The 12,810-nt window shown below is 53.1% G+C and overlaps 1 long non-coding RNA gene across 1 annotated transcript in view; it reads left to right on the top strand.

The window, feature by feature from the left end:
• LOC129145658 (uncharacterized) overlaps positions 1-12,810 on the top strand; it is a 124,616-nt gene that overhangs the window by 74,152 nt on the left and 37,654 nt on the right. The window lies entirely within an intron of this gene.

Here is a 12,810-nt window from a genome sequence, read left to right as displayed (position 1 = left end):
AGTATGGTAAGAATAAAGTAATGAAAAAACAATAAAGGAGGAAATAAACAAATTGTGCAAGGGCGGGAGCATAATGAAGTTTTTCCTGGAATAAGTGGAGCTGCCTGTAAATGTCCTCTGGGTGGTCAGGCCCGGGGTGGGGGTGGGGGTGGGTCACAGTCAGCGATAAAACTGCACACGTGACTGCGTGGCCGCAGTCCTGCCCTCTCTGCTCTTGCTAAGATCTTTATCACACATGCTGCCCGTGTAACCACAGCAGCCTTTAAAAGGATGGAATTGGATCAAATGTACCTTATGGAACTTTTTAATAAGAGCAAATGCATATTAGATTATTTCCAGAGTATTGATTATATCTGGATTTTTTGTTAACATGTGAGTTGTGGATAGTAACATTCTAATTTTGTAATGTTTTAGGTATATTATGTCTCGCTTTTGTCCAAAGTAAGACTGTTATTTGGAGATAATAGCATTTTATTACTTTGTCTCCATGGGTTGGAAGTCATAGTATTTATCAGTTATCCAGTAATGTTACCAGTTGCTTGAATCTTAGTCCCTTTCAACAACCTTTTGGGAAGATCTTCATTTTGCCAAAGAGGAAAATGAGTGTTAGGGAAGTAGCAAATCCCTGTTTATATATCAACAGGTACAATTTGGAAAAGCCACAATCAAAACCCAGGTATGTCTGTTTTTAGGGCCCATGAACAGTTACTGCTCTGTACTATCTTTGAAGAAACTAACTCTACTTATCATCTCCCTGTGACTCTCTGCAGGCTAAATGTAATAAGTGGGTTTAAGGACTTCCTTTAAGAATAAAGTACGGCTGCAGGTTTTAGCAGTGCGCTCCGTGGGTCAGGGGTGCAAATTCACTGGGAGAGCCCTCCAAAGCTGCACTTCCCACGTGCTGCTCCAGCGAAGCGGCGAGGCCTGCAGCACTGGTGTGGGGTGTGGGGTGCAGGTCGCTCAGTGAGACTGTGTTGTGGGGGTGAAAGTCACAGGATCTGCTTCTTCCAAAAGTTAAAGTCCCTGACAGACCCACTTCCATTTCTCTCTCCTACTAGTTCCGGACAGTACCCTGTCCAGTTACAAGTTTTAGAAAGTATCTTTTGCATGAGGGGTGGCCAGCTTCCCCTGCCTTTTGACCATTATAATTTTTAGTTTCCTTTGCCCAATGTTTGTTAAATGATTGCCAATAACACTGATCACTAAATTTTGTGCATATACTTTATTTTTTTTTAATTTTTAAAAATATTTATTTATACAAGCATTTGGTACAGTCAGAAGCGCGGGGTGGGTGAGAGAATTCACCAGAGCCAGAGGGGGAACAGAACAGGCAGACTGATGAAATACACTGCTGAGGGGAGCAATGGGCATGGCAGGAGAGGTCTGAACACCATGTGGGACCCTCGCCAGTGGCCGAGGATCAAACCGGTGCTGCAGAGGCTTCAGGCAGCTTCGCAGTCCAGTGCTCAACCGCTGCGTCACCAGGGGAGGCCCTTGTGCATATACTTTAAAGCAAATGTCATTGTCAAAATCGGGAGTTAGGAATATAGTGTTGATCCGATACCATGTCCACCCAGTCCCCCTGCCTGTTTCAACTTATCCAAGTGTACTGCAGACTAGAAGCTTGTCCCAGATGAGCATGAAGAGATGGGGGGAGACTGGACTTGACCACTTCCGATTAATTATTTTGAAATGTTACATGGGAATCTGAATGGTTAACTCCTGTACTTAGAGAGATGACCAGCAGTGAGCAAATCAGTAGAGATGTCGAAAAGTTACATAGAAAAAACCCACCGGCTGGCCCGAAGGAAGCCAGGAAACCTCTGCAAGGAGGCAGAGCCATTCTGGAAAGCAGGCTCCAGTCTGAGCACAGTTAGGTGTGACACCTTTCCGGAGGGCGGGTCTCATAGTCCTGGGCAGCTGGGCTCCGTGAGGCAGGTGTGTGGCAACTGGGGGGCTGGCAGTGGTGTTGTGCCCTCAAACAGAGGGTGCTCTGCAGGGAGCAGAGGTGAGCTTCCTCGCTTGCCCCTCGCCTTCGGAGGGGCATGGGGTATGCACGCACACACACACACAGCTACCAGCAGCAGCTCTTCATCAGCTCTGGCTGCCATCACAGGCTGGCATGCATGGGGGTTCACAGACAGCGCACATTCCTCTTTGATGGACTGGAGGCTGGCTGACATGGAGGGGTTCTGGTGAGGCCCCACTTTGGGGTTTCAGGCTGCTGCTTGTCCCCTCGTGTTCTGGTGAGCGGAACAAGGAAGCAAGGTCTCTTCTGCCTCTTCTAAGGATTTAATCCTGGTCCCCAGGGCTCCACCCTCAGGGTCCCTTCTAATTCTACTCACCTTCCCAGGGCCCCACTTTCTAACCCCTTCACATGAGGGGCTAGGCTTTGGTCTGTGGATTGCAGGGGATCAACATCTAGTAGAGGTGCAGCAGAGCACCTGGTAACGGTACAAGCACCCAAGAGAGGAAGAGATAGGAGAGCTGGATTACCCTCACTGCTGCTGGTGGGATTTGAGATACTGTAGAACGTGTTTTGAACGTGTCTCGGCAATCTGTACCGATAATTCATGAACCCTCGGCGATGTGGAGGGCCTTGTCTCCCCTCGGTGACACGCCTTGCGGAGAGCCACAGCACAAGCTGACTGCATTGGGCTTACGCATCTTGGCCCCAGGGTCCCCGGCTTCTCCCCACCCTGTGGGTGCTGAGCTGTGCGCGCACACCACTGCCCTCTGCTGGGCAAACGCTCAGTGTCCTATTAAGAGTTTCCAGAGCACTAAAATAAATGAAACTTCACGTATTATGATTAACTCCTAAAGTTGTCTCAGCGTTACTTAATAGAGCCCCCTCAATGGAATCCGGGTGCTGGATTACACGGTGACTTTTTTCCTTTGATTTAGTCCAGAAAATGTTAAAATATTTCAATGGAATACGTGCAAGGAGTGAGTCTAGTTCTGTTCCGGTGCCTGGGTGTGACAATTGTGAGTTGCACCTCATCTCCTGACCCTGTGCTTGGGAGGTTGACTTTTTTTCCTTTGATTTAGTAGAAAGGTTTGAGAGTGACCTTCCCCGAAACTGCGACTGTCTGCCTTAATTCCAACGTTGAAATCTCAAGTTACCTTCCCGTCTGATAGGCACTATCCTGTCGGGGTTAGTTCATCTCTTCCTAAGCCAGCCGCCGGCAGTGGGACGTGTGCAGAGAGGGCAGCGGGCTTCCTGGGGAGAGGGGAAGTTGGGGAGGGGCGAGGTCTGGTCTTCCTCTCTTCCTGCAGCTGCTTCCATCTCCGCTCCTCTCTCTGTTAGTCGATCTCTCAGGCAAAGCAGCCAAGTCCTGTCTGATGTCAAATACCAGCTATGGAACACTTCAGAAGATTAAGAATGGTGATTTTTTTAGACAGATAATGAGTGTCACACATTTTAGTTTTTCTTGGTGTTTTGACAAGGAACATCTTTTGTTTCTGTACCAGCATTCAAGAAAATAAAAATCCTGGAAATACTCCCTCTACAGGGGTAATTTGAGTTGCGTCTATAACCCCTTAGCTTAGAAAAGTCGCTTGCAGTCTCGTTGGTCGGTGTCGGTGTGTCTTTCAACAGACCCATGGGAGCTGGGCCCGGAGCCCGCCAGGGTCCGCCTGGTGTCTGCAGGCCGCACACCCCCGCCCCCCCCCCCCCACGCATCAGCAGTCCTGTGCCAGTGACATTTCCCAACACGGTTGTTGTAGTTGTATTAAAAATTGATTGTAATTACAGTAGACAGTCCTGCGCATCGGCTCGGGGGTGACTCCGGGATGAGTCACGGCCTGCTGGGGAGGCTGATCGCCACAGGCTCTCCTCGGCTCTTCTCCTGTCCAGCCTGGGAAGAGAGCAGGGCCCCGAGGGCGATGCCAGGACAGCGTGTGTGCACACAGGGGAGGGGGCGCGGGATGCCTCACTGCCCCATGGTTGTGCGATCTACTCCAAGGGTCTCTGTATGGTCATTAAGATCAAAGTCTGCAGAGTGGAAAAAAGCCTGGATTTGGGAACTGCATGCTGAGCCCCACGCTAGGAAGGGCCGTCCGAGTTCCGTGCTCACCTGTCAGTGAGCGCAGGCTCCAGGCAGAGCAGCTGCTGTGGCGGGCAGCCAGGCCTGGGCCTCCGCGGCCAGAGATGGGCACTGTGGCCCTCTGACCGCCGTTCTGTGCGCCCCTTCGCTGCCCTGCTCGGTGTCGCGCCTGTTGGGAAGCCCGGGACCGCGGGGACAGCGTGCAGTGTCTGACAGTCGCCTTGGGTGCGCCACGCCGTCGTGTAAAACCTGCAGCAGTGAGGGAGGCATCATCTTGGCAGAGTCAGCAGGGGACGGGGCCGGGGGGCGCAGGAGAGGCAGCAGGGTCAGTCGGCGACGCCTCGGCCAGGGCCCTGGGAGGACGCGGCCACGTGGGGCCCCCGTTGCAGAGGGAGCCCCAGGGCTCCAGCCACTGACTCACAGGCCGCCTTCTGCCGGGCGTTGTCTTTGTCTCCCAAACATGCCGGGTCCAACCTGCACCCCCTCCGGTCACTGCGGCCGCCGGCAGCCCGAGCGCCGGCCTCGTCTCGGCAGCGCGTCCCCGTCCTCGGCGCCAGCCCCTCCCTGTGGACTTGATTTGAACCCTGGGATGAAAATGCCCTCCTGGGTGGTTTCCTTGCTTCGTGATAGTACAGCCACGACACTCTCATCCTCCGGCCCAGGAGGGGTGGCGGGAGGTGGGGTCGCCAAGCGCCAGCGAGCGCATGAGCCCCCCGACTCCTTGGAAGGCGTCCTCAGGAGCGGGCGGGGCGCTCCTCCTGGAGCCTGCAGCGTGGGTACAGGATCACACGCGGTTGTGACACGTGCCCGATTATGAAGAGGAAACATTTCCTCACTGTCATCTGCATCTTGTGTCAGATTGAAAGAAATCATGATCTGCAGACGGCGATGTCAGGTCTGTTCCCACAACAGAGATGGGACAATACCACAAGCCCAGATTTATGGGTTCATGGGCGAGGCCTCCTATTCTCAGACATTCATCTTTGACCACGGCTGCTGGCAGGGGGAGAACACGAGCTGCACATGAGCGATAAGGTCCTTTTTCACCAGTGGTGGGGACACACACGTGCGCGCACACACAGAAGCTGGCTGCTTCTGCCGTGCCCACCCCGCCCAAGACGCCCCTCCTTGCACTTGGTGACTCAAGGCAAGATTGAGGGAAATCGGTTCACACGTGTGTGTCACGGCAGCACACCCACCACCAAAGCACCCATCGTCCACCACCATGGTCATTGGGTCCCTCCCCCCTTAGCACACCCCCATCCCCTTCTCCTCTGGTGACCTCCACTCTGCATTCAGATTTCTAGGGTTGGTTTGATTTAGTTCTGCCAGTTCCTTTGTTTTATGTTCCACAGATGGGTGAAATAATCGGTATTTGTCTTTCTCCATCTGACTTATTTCACTTAGCATCACCCCCTACATAATCCATGTTGCAAATGTCAAGATTCCATCTTTTTTCAGCTGAGTAGTGTTCCGTCGTGGGTATGCATGCGCACCACATCTTCTTAGTTCGCTCGTGTATTGGGTACTTGGGTTGTTCCCATAACTTGGGCCTGTAGCTAGTGCTGTCACGAACGTAGGAATCCCCATATCCCTTCACAATAGCGCTTCTGTGGAAAAGAACCTTTGTGAACAATCCATATTTAATAGTTGAGGAAACTGAGCCATCACTTTTTTCTGATGTAAAAAGAGCAGCTTTGATACCTAAACTTTCTAGCTTTAGCTTTCACATGATTCCGTTACATAATTTTTAACTGGCTAAAAGTTAGATTTTTTTAAATAGCATCTCGATCCTGCATTTAGCACTTTTAGAACTTAATTACTTTAAAAACCTGTTGTCCTCATCTCCGCATTTTATGGCGATTTAGTGCTCTTTTGCTTATTTGTTTAAATATTATCTCATCCTAAAGAGGACCTACTAAGGGGATTTGTGAATATTGGCTCAGTCAGATGACAAGCAAGGCAAAGAGAAACTAAGGCGTGATGTGAGAGTGAAGACTGCCCTGACACTTTGCTAGCATGCACCCCCGTTTCCCAGAGCCCAGCTTTACATTTGCACCTCATTGTTCCAAAAGCTAAAACAAAACAGGAAACATATAATCACAAGATTGTAGTTTCTCGGAAGCAGCAGCAGCCACAGTGCTGCACATGTGCGTACCTCCGACAGTCCCCGAGACCCCTGAGAAGGTGCAAACCCCGGCCTCTCAGGCCCACCCCCGGTCATTACACTGCAGGCCGCAGGACGGGCCTAAGCTGTCCCGTTTCAGCCCCTGCTCTGGGAGGTCTGCAGACACAGCCCACTTCAACACTGGAAAGTATCTAGGCGGGTCCTGAGGGCTGACCATCTAAGACAGGCCAGTGTTGTTGGCTTTCACTTTCCCTGTAGTAAAAGCTGAAATTCTCCCTTGCCGGGGCCTCTAGGGCTGGGCCCATCCTGGCAGGTCTCTGAGTGCTTTGGGGCGGGAGAGCAGTTGCCCCGCCTGTCTCTAGTTTTGAGGCTGGTGGTTGAGCTCCTTGGAGGAACTGGTGAAAGCCATGCCCCTCTCCACTGAGTCACACACCTTTCTGCAGAGAATCCTGTGTCATTCTTGAGCACCCCAAAGTCTGTTGACCCTGAAGGACACAGAAACTGGGGGCCCTGGTATCCTGTGACCCACTGCTCTGTGTGGCATCAGCTGTCTTGTAAAGAGTAAGGCAAGTTTGGGCAGCAAATTGGACACTTAAGGCAGAGAGTAGTGGTTCCTTTTCTCCTCTCTCTCGGCATCTGCGTCTTTCCTCAGCATGGGTATTTCTAGCTACGCTGGAGCTCATTCTAGGCCAGGAAGGAATGCTGTTTCTGCTCATGTTGGTATATATTCAAAATCTTGCCAAGATCTACAAAGAACTCCTACCACTTGACAAAAAGAAAACAGAACACAATCGAAAAACGGTCAGGAGAGCTAAACAGGCACTTCTTCAAAGAAAACATACAGATGGCCAGCAGGCGTGTGAAAAAATGTTCAAAGTCACTTATGGTCAGGGAAATGCAGATCAAAACCACAATGAGATGCCACCTCTCACCTGTGGGAATGGCCCACATAAAAAAGACCAGAAACAGGGCCTCCCCTGGTGGCGCAGCAGTTGAGCGCTGGGCTGCAAAGCTGCTTGCAGCCTCCACAGCACCAGTTCGATCCCCGGCTGCCCGCGAGGGTCCCACATGGCGCGCAGACCTCTCCTGCCGCCCGCTGCTCCCCTCAGCAGTGTACTTTGTCAGTCTGCCTGTTCTGCTCCCCGCTCTGGCTCTGGTGGATTCTCTCACCCTCCCGCACTTCTGACTGTACCCAGTGCTTGTATAAATAAATAAATAAATTAAAAAAAAAAAAAAAAAGACCAGAAACAGCAAGCACTGGTGAGGGTGCAGAGGAAAAGGACCCTCCTGTGCTGTGGGTGGGAACCAGACTGTCCAGACCCTGTGGCAGACAGCATGGCGGGTCTCAAAGTATTAAACGTCGGTCTGTCAGGAGACCCAGCAATTCCACTCCTAGGCATCTACCTGAAGAATACAAACTCACTAATTCAAAGGGATCTATGTTCTGTGCTCATTGCAGCCCTGTGTAAATCGGCCAAGCTCTGGAAGCAACCTTAGTGCCCAAATGCAGATGAGTGGATCATAGAAGTGGTCTATGTACACAGTGAGATACTGCTCAGCCATAAAAAAAATAAACTCAGCATTTCTGGCAACACAGGTGGAACTGGGGGGGATTATGCTGAGTGAAATAAGTCAGAAGGAGGAGGACCTATACAGAATGGAGTCACTTCTGTGTGGAGTATGAGAAACACAACAAAGGGTCAAATAAAGCCAAACCAGTAAGTAACCCTAGAAATCTGACTGTAGAACTGAGGGGAGGGACCATTGAACTATGCTGGTGGACGGGGGTGTTCTGGTGGGGTGTGGTGTGGTGACAATACCTGAAGGGGGAGATCCTATCCTTCTAAACACAAACAATGTTGTAGACCAGTGATGCCTCTGTAGAAGAAAATGTTGGTGGCTCAGCTTTTTCCTTAGATGCTAAGAACAATTAACTTCAATTACACAACACAAGTCCTCTTTCTTGCAGTTTCTGATGATCTTCTACATGGAAAAACTAGTCTTACTTATTTTAGAAAACTGTGTGCCGTTAGTGGACTGATGGAGGACTGCGGAGAGTCAGGAGAGGGGTTCCACCTACAGCTTCTGCGTTCACAGGATGCATTTTTCGATGCCTCCCATAACGCAGAGCTGGCACTGAAGGGGCCGCTTGAGTATCAGGTGACATTTGGCTGAGACTCACCTAATTGCTAGGACGCAGCTCATAAGGACTGGACTCCCCTGCGGGAGACGGTAGCCTGAGCAGCATGCACCATGGTAGGAAAGCGCTTTTCTAGTCACAAACCTGGGGGGATGAAGGCTTTTCCGGAAAGGGTCTGGGCAGATATTCCAACCTGCCCCTGGAAGCAGCGCGAAGCCCGGCCGGGGAGGGAATCCCACGCTGCAGCGCTGCCCGCGTGGGGCTGGTTACAGCGGGCGGGGGTGTGAGGCAGCGGGAAGGGCCAGGGGAGCCTGGAGGGGAAGTTCTGCCGGGGTCCGGCCGGTCTAGGGAGAGTTCAGGGAGGAGGTGCAGCTTCAGCTGCGGGCGACTCAGTGGAGTGGGGAGTTATAACGTTCTTGGTGCGCCATAAATTTAACTTCTAATGGAGGAGACAGGATCAGCCCCGGTGCACATAAGCGCGAGTGTGAGAAACATGGAGAGCTGGCGGGGCCCCTGGAGACGCGCCGGGGCACAGGCCGTGGGCGGGCTGAAGGGGCCGAAGGGGGCGTGGGTTGTTAAAGTGGCTGGAATGGAGCTGAGCATATTCCCTGCCTAGGGGACCAGATTGTTCCGTGCAGCCCTCCCAAATTAAATTTCACTTTTCTCAACGGAGTCTTCTGTGGTTAACGGTTCCAGAGGGAGGATTTGTCTTTTACTTTATTTATTTCTGAGGCAAACACACCTAGGCTCACAGAAAACACACACATATGCACCCACACCCCCAAAAGAAAGCCCTGAGACTAGCTATGCTCCTTTCAAGACACTTCTGCTTTTTTCCTCGTCACTGAAAGAATAAGAAATAAATAAAAGCTCATGGAAGGAACTTTGGAAAAGGCCCACAAGCCCGTGTGAATGGAAAGAGGTATTTGTCCAGAAAAAATGCCAGGGATAGTCTAAAGTAGTAGCTTTGCAGCTCCCTGCCGACCTTTCCAATGGCCGTGTGACCCCGCCTGGCTGAGCGAGTGCCCTTCTGCTGACAGAGGGAGCCCAGGCTCGAGTTTAGACACCGCAAGGGGTTCTGACACCCACAGTGGTGCTCACGCCCTTAGCCCCAGAGCCGAGGCCGTGGCCTGCAGAGGTCCGGGGCGTTGGGTGTTTGGCTGCCACACGTGACAGAACTGCTGGCAACAGAGGCTGAGCTGTGGTGTTGCTGGAGAGAAGGAAAAAAAAAAGATAGGAATCCTGATGACAGAACAGAGCCGCCTCTTGAAACCAGAGGTGATGGTGTCAGGAGATGGGAGTGGGGAGCCAGTGGGGAAGGAGGCGGCAGTGGTGGGGGGCCCTGGGGGCTGTGTCTGCTGGAAGCATACAGCGAGGCGTGGGGGAAGTCCAGGGGGCGGGGAGCAGCTTGGGGAGTTCAGGGAACAGACAGACTGTGGGCTTGGTGGGGCCGACAGGGCAGTGTGCCAAGGCGCGAAGTGGAGACTGAGGGCAGATAAAGCGGGGTTCACGGGCTACTCTGAAGATAAGAGACTGGCCCTTCTGCTCAGAACCTCCACAGGTGAGAGCGGAAAAGAGCAGGAGAACCCAACCCTCGTGCTGGGCAGCTGACAGGCGCCTGCGCAGACCCAGCTGTTTCTGGCCGTTCAAGGTGATTTTATTTTGTCTTCCAGGAGACTCTAGGAATCCAGGTTTTTATGTGAGAACTCTCTGCTTTGTATATGTTAGCAAGCAATACGAGTCCTCCTCAGATGAGCCCGCAGGGGTCTGCTGGGAAGCCCCAACCCTGTGACCCGTCGTCTCTGTAATGTTGCGGCCTGATTTTCGCGGGCGGTGAAGGAGAACGGTGACGAGGCAGGCAGAGTCCCGCTCACGCCAGCTCAGGGGCCAGTTAGGGGCCTGCAGGAGACGCCTGTCAGAGGGTCCCTGAGGAGAGACGCAGGAAGGGTTAGCGTGACCTGACCCCGCCCCACTGTCCTCCTGCGCCTCCACCTCCAGGCCTCTCTGCTGCCACATCCAGGCTTCTCTCAGGCTTCTGCTCCTTCTGCTCCTCTCAGAGGTCACCCGGACCACAGAGCCCCAGAAAGCCCTTCTCTCCTCGCTCTGTCTTTACCCACCTGAGGTGTCTTCAGCACGTGCACTTGCGTCTCCATACGACTTACATGGTCACTATTCAGCTGTTTCCTGCCCCTCCACCCCCGGCAATGGCCGTGAAAGCTGGAACCTAAGGGTGGTGGGGACGTCAGCTGTCTTGGTTTGAGTCTCTGCTCCCCCCACAGCGCCCAGAGGCCACCCAGCGTATGCAGTGTGCTCTGTGGACGCGGTGGCGTGAAGCAAGGGCAGAGGAGCATCACCTGGACACCCTTTGCTAAAACCGTTACCAGAGACAGACGGCAACGGTGACTTCACTTGGGCGCTCGTCGCTGTGCGCCCTCCCTGGGGTGGAGGTGGGGCTGAGCAGTGTCGCGGCTGACGCCCGCCGGCCCTCACCTGCACTTCGCCTGCTGATGCTGCGCGTGGGGGGCGGCGCACGAGGGTGCATTTCCCGACTGGGCCGTGCTGACGTTTTCCCACGTAAACCTAGGACTGCAGAGCATGGCTCCCGGGCAGCTGGTTCGAATTTGTCAACGTTTTTAGTGAAGTGAGCAGACGCCCTCCCTCTCCGCACTCGGCCTCCAGACACCTGCGAGTCCCGGTGGCCTGGGCGTCTGCGCCCGGCAAGATGTCGTGTTCCTGACGTGCCAGCATCCGTGGCTTAATCGTGCGCCTTCTAAAAATTCCTTGTGCTTCATTTTATTTTCCCCCTTTGGCGCGCAAGTGGTGGTCAGGAGATTGTTGGTACAAAGTTGAGCAGAGGCAGACAAATCCAGGTAGCTTCTATCATCCTAATTCGTTGGATCAGTTTGCTTTTAAAAACCAAGCCCTTGTTATTAAAAAATCCTAGTAAGAACTGGCCTTAAAATATGGTTTTTAAATTACTGTGGGCTTTTCAGATTTTTGTCATATAGTTTGTGGTAACGATCTGATTTGCTTGTGTGTGTGTTTTCATAAGAATGTCTCAAATGCCCCCTGCGCGTTCCTGTTTCCACAGGAATCACCCACGTTGTTATGACTTTGCCCTCCCGCTGCCCTTTATTCCCCTTGGCACTGTCTCCCGCCTCCTCCCCATGAACCTCAGAAAGTGCACCTCATTTTATTGGTGTCCGCTTGTTTTCATCTGCAGTTTACTTTGTCAAATCATCTGCTATGCAGAAGGCCAACATTTGTCTTGTCTGCTGACATTTCACCTTTCCTTCTAACTGAATTGTGTTCCTAGTGTGGATTTATTTTAACGAACCCTGTCAGAGATTGTTGGGGTGAAGACAGCCTCTGAGGTGTGTGGTGCCCCCACTTAGCCCCTTGAAAGCCTGTCTGGACTGTAGATGCGGGTCCCGCTGCACGCGGGTCTCAGGATGCCCCCCCTGAGGTCCCGTGGGAGGGAATGAGCCAGTAAGCCACAGTCACGGGTTAGGATTTCAAATTTCGATTGCCTTGGACCCCTAATTCTAAAGAGAAACAACAGACTATCGTGACTTTCAACTTGAACTTATTTTGACTTTAACGTGCAAGAGGAGCTAAACCTGGTACTGGATTTCCCCCCGAGCAGCCCTCCCCAAGAGGATTTATTATTATATTCAAATTGGCCTTGTTGGAAAGTCACGCTGACGTGCCTCGCGCACGCCCAGCAGGTTCGCGATGCCAGCGCTCCGCTCCGCGGGCCCGGTCACGTGTGGGGGAGAATGTGGCAGACACATTTGGGGTGAGACAAAAGGGGGGGGTGTCACCATCCTGTCCCGAGTGTGGCCTTGCTGTTGATGGAGCCCACAAGCTGTTTCCTTCCGCTTTGCACTCTACGGCGGGCATAATCTAAACTGCCCGCCTGCGGAAGGGTGGTGAGGACGGCTGGCACTCGGCGTGCCCTGGCCGGGGCTGCCCCGGGGGCGCTTCCGCTCCCTCTGGGGTAGGGATGTGACCATCTGGGGAATGATACGGCGGCATCTTTTCTAATTGTTAGCATTCCGTGTGGAGCGTGTGCTGTTCTTGCTCTCCCTCCATCCCTTGCTCCCTCTTTCCGCATGGACTTAAAATTGTCTCGCTTTGGAGAATTTCTAAGCAGATTCTGGAACGAGAAATGCCTAGTTCTGCCCCTTCCCACCTCTTCTTCCTGGGCACTGTGGGAGGAGGCAGCCCCTGCTCCCCACACTGCCCTGCAGGTTCCACTGCTGTGGCTCCCGCGGGAAGGCTGGCTGGGCCGTGTGGCCCGGGGGCAGCGTGGGGGCGGTGTGGGGGCCGGGGGGCCATCCCCTGGAGCCCCCGCGCCCGGACACGTGCGCCTTCTCCACAAGCAATGCCCGAGCGCCCGCCGCAGGGGAGCTCCGCCGGACTGCCTTTCGTGCAGCCGCCTGAAAGGGTTGAACCTGGGGGAGGAGGAAAGTGTAATTGATAGCTCTCCGGCC

Source organism: Talpa occidentalis, unplaced genomic scaffold, assembly GCF_014898055.3.
Source record: "Talpa occidentalis isolate TD23 unplaced genomic scaffold, MPIMG_talOcc4v2.1 talOcc4.13, whole genome shotgun sequence".
Lineage (NCBI taxonomy): Eukaryota > Metazoa > Chordata > Mammalia > Eulipotyphla > Talpidae > Talpa > Talpa occidentalis.
The sequence above is the reverse complement of the archived record's forward strand: the minus strand, read 5'-3'. Positions and strand labels throughout refer to the sequence as shown.